The sequence below is a fragment of the Triticum dicoccoides genome, chromosome 4B (assembly GCF_002162155.2).
Source record: "Triticum dicoccoides isolate Atlit2015 ecotype Zavitan chromosome 4B, WEW_v2.0, whole genome shotgun sequence".
In the NCBI taxonomy this organism is placed as follows: domain Eukaryota; kingdom Viridiplantae; phylum Streptophyta; class Magnoliopsida; order Poales; family Poaceae; genus Triticum; species Triticum dicoccoides.
The window spans coordinates 61,029,434-61,033,454 of NC_041387.1; positions in this window are offsets into that span (position 1 = coordinate 61,029,434).

Genomic DNA, 4,021 nt, shown 5'->3' on the forward strand with positions numbered 1-4,021 from the left:
TCAAGTGCATATCAGGATATTCGGTTCCATCTCATGCATAAGGATTAGCTAGCAGTTGCTCTAACATACCCGAAGGAATTTCATATTCAATATTTTTAGTAGGTGCAGTAGGTTGAGGGGTAACTAATTGTGGTTCCGGTCGAGGTGAAGATACCTCGAACAAACCTCTCAAAGGATGTTTTCCATAGTAGTAAGTGACAATAAATTTCAGCATGTAGTAATAATGTTTCCTTACCAGTTTCCACTTACCAAGAGTGCTTCACTCCCCGGCAACGGCGCCAGAAAATAGCCTTGATGACCCACAAGTATATGGGGTCAATTGTAGCCTTTTCGATAAGTAAGAGTGTCGAACCCAATGAGGAGCAGAAGAAAATGACAAGTGGTTTTCAGCAAGGTATTGTCTGCAAGTGCCAAAATTGTAAGTAGCGGAGTAGTTTGATAGCAAGATAATTTGTAACGAGTAAGTAACCAATGTAGTAACAAAAGTGCAACAAGTTAGCCCAATCCTTTTGAGGCAAAGGACAGGCCAAAGTGGTTTCTTATGATAAGCAAAGTATTCATGAGGGTACATGGGAATTTCATCTAGTCACTTTCATCATGTTAGCTTAATTCGTGTTCGGTACTTTGAAAATTTGATATGTGGGTGGACCGGTGCTTAGGTGCTGTTCTTACTTGAACAAACCTCCTACTTATTATTATCCCTCTCGCAAGCATCCGCAACTACGAGAAAAGTATTAAGAATAAATTCTAACCATAGCATTAAACTTTTGGATCCAATCGGTCCACTTACGGGATAGCGCATAAACTGGGGTTTAAGCTTTCTATCACTCTTGCAACCCACCATCTAGTAACTACTCCACAATGCATTTCCTTAGGCCCAAATATGGTGAAGTGTCATGTAGTCGACGTTCATATGACACCACTAAGAGAATGGCAACATACATAGCATCAAAATATCGAACACATACCAAGTTCACATGATTACTTGCAACATGATTTCTCCTGTGACCTCAAGGACGAAAGTAACTACTCATAAATGATAAACATGCTCAAGATAAGAGGGATATTAAATAGCATAATGGATCTGAACATATATTATTCCACCAAATAAACCATATAGTAATCAACTACAAGGTGTAATCAACACTACTACTCACCCACGAGCACCAATCTATAGTTTTGATACAAAGATTGAACACAAGAGATGAACTAGGGTTTGAGAAGAGTTGGTGCTGTGAAGATGTTGACGAAGATAGCCCTCCCCAAGACGGGAGAGTTGTTGGTGATGATGATGACGATGATTTCCCCCTCCGGGAGGGAAGTTCCCCCGGCGGAATCGCTCCGCCGGAGGGCAAAAGTGCTCCTGCCCAAGTTCCGCCTCGAGGTGGTGGCGCTTTGTCCGAATGTCCTCCTCTAATTTTTCTAGGTCGAAATGACTTATATACCAGAAGATGGGCACCAGAGGTGGGCCGAGGAGGGCAGCACCCACCAGGGCGCGCCTGGGCCTCCTGGCGCGCCCATGTGGGTTGTGCCCACCTGGTGCCCCTCCTCTCGTGCTTATTTGCTCCAATATTTATTAAATATTCCATAAAAAATCCTCAGGGAGTTTCAGCTCATTTGGAGTTGTGCAGAATAGGTAGCTTGACGTAGCTTTTTCAGGTCCAGATTTCCAGCTGCCAGAATTCTCCCCCTTGGTGCATACCTTGCATAGTATGAGAGAAAAGGCATTAGAATTACTCCAAAAGGCATTATTATACAATAAAACAACATAAATAACAGTAGGAAAACATGATGAAAAATTGGCGTATCAAACGGCGGCTAGGGTTAGGTCTCGCGGCTCCCTAAGAAAGTCGAGCAAATATGATTGCTTCTTGCTTAATCCTAAAACGGGTCCTTACACGAGTTTATATAATCCTCCTAATAAGATAATTGGGCTAAGCCCCTAATAACGATAAGATAAACTGGGCCACAACTAACTGGGCTAAGCCCCTAATATGCCGGTCATAACAGCGGCCACCTATAGCAGAGTAAACGTTTACTCCACTAATAACTTCACTCGACCGGATCCTCCTCTGGTAACATATGTTCTTATGATATCCTTTTATCTCCTCTTCACAAGCCTTATCCTAGAATAAAACCCCTACAGAATTATCACAACAGTAGGCTAAAATCAAGATTAGCCTCCTGTCGTATCGGATCCTCCTCTATTAACATATGTTCTTATCATATCCTTTTATCTCCTCTTCATAAGCTTTATCCTAGAATAAAACCTCTACATAATTAGCACAACAGTAGGCTAAAATCAAGATTAGCCTCCTGTCGTATCTCTTGTACTTCAGGATCATGTAGTATCATGTTCTATTCAACTTATGAACCTCATAACAGAAAGGCATTACTCCTATAAAGGATGGTGGAGTACCCGCCTCCCTGGGCTCTCCACGTGTGAGCAGAGCCTCCTTGCCGTCTGTTGCTGGATGGCTAGCCACGGGAGCCTCGGGGCGGCTTCGGGCCATCCGATCTACCCGGCCGGCTCAATCCAGCTGAAAAGTCCATGATGGGTAGATGCCCGATTTGTTTTCCTACCTTTTTTGCTCGTGTTGCATCTTGGCCCAGTCGCGGCCTATCTTGCCAGCCCGTCTCTCTTGGTTGTGGAGTCGTATAGCGGCACAGGTATGCGCATGCCTATATATCGCTTCACGCGAGTTGGAAGAGGCGCTCGCCTGAACCGTACAACACATAGCCCTGGTCCAAAAACGCCGGCAGCTCCCTCACTCGCGGCTCGCCCTCCTCCAATGCGTAGCTAAGTCCGAGTCAACACATGTATACATCAGGTGTGCAACTACAGGAGTTTTTTCTTTTGTTCATATTTTTTAAAACGTAAAATTACTTGAAATAAATAAAACCCTGACTTTGAAGAAAAAATTAACACAGATTCAAAAATATATAGTTTGCAAAAAATGTTAATCATGCATTTAAAAAATGCTAAACATGTATATAAAACTATTTCTGTATACGAAAAATGTATAGCCTATATAAAAAAGTAGACATCAACAAATATATTTGAAAAAATGTTAATGCAATACAAACTGCTAGGATAGTCTGAAAAAACTTGATCTCATTCAAAAATATATTCCAACATGTATTTGAAAAAATGTTTAATCGTATTCAAACCAAAAACTTAAAACCATGTGTTTGAAGAAAAATGTTAATCATGTATTGAAAAATATTTAATGTGCATAAAATAATGTATCAGGTTTATAAGAAACATGTACAATGTATATGAAAAAAGTAGACATCAGAACATACATTCCAAAGACCTGTTAAACATGCATTTGAAAAATGTTAACATTGTATAAAAATGGTTGATATGTATATAAAATGTACGAAATATGTATGAAAAAGAAGTAGAAACCATAACATATATTTAAAACATGAATTTTTAAAATGATAAAATTGTATAATTTATTCTTATGTATACAAAAAATATATAATTTGTAAAACATGTATACGCGTGCTAAAAATAGTAGACATAAAAACATATATTTTAAAAAATATTAATCATGTATTTTAAAAATGCTAAACATGTATAAATAAATGTCCTTGATGTATACCAGAACTGTACAATATGTATTAAAAATGTAGCCAAGAAAAACAAAAAACAAAGAAAAAACAAAAATAGTATATTATGAACATTTTTTTAATACATGGTGAACCTTTTTTAATATTCGGTGAACATTCTCTTAATATATAATGAACATTTTTGACACATGGTGAACTATTAGAATATTGATTTTTTCATTATACAATAAAAAAGAAAATAAATAAACAAAATAAAAAGCTAGCGTAAAAGAGAGAAACCAATCAAACAACCAATCAAACAGTAGACATCAAAATATATATTTAAAAAATATTAATCTGTATTTAAAAAATCAAACATGTATAGATAAATGTCCATGATGTGTACCAAAAGTATACAATATGTATTAAAAATATAGCCATGTGTCAAAAGAAGAAGGGGAAA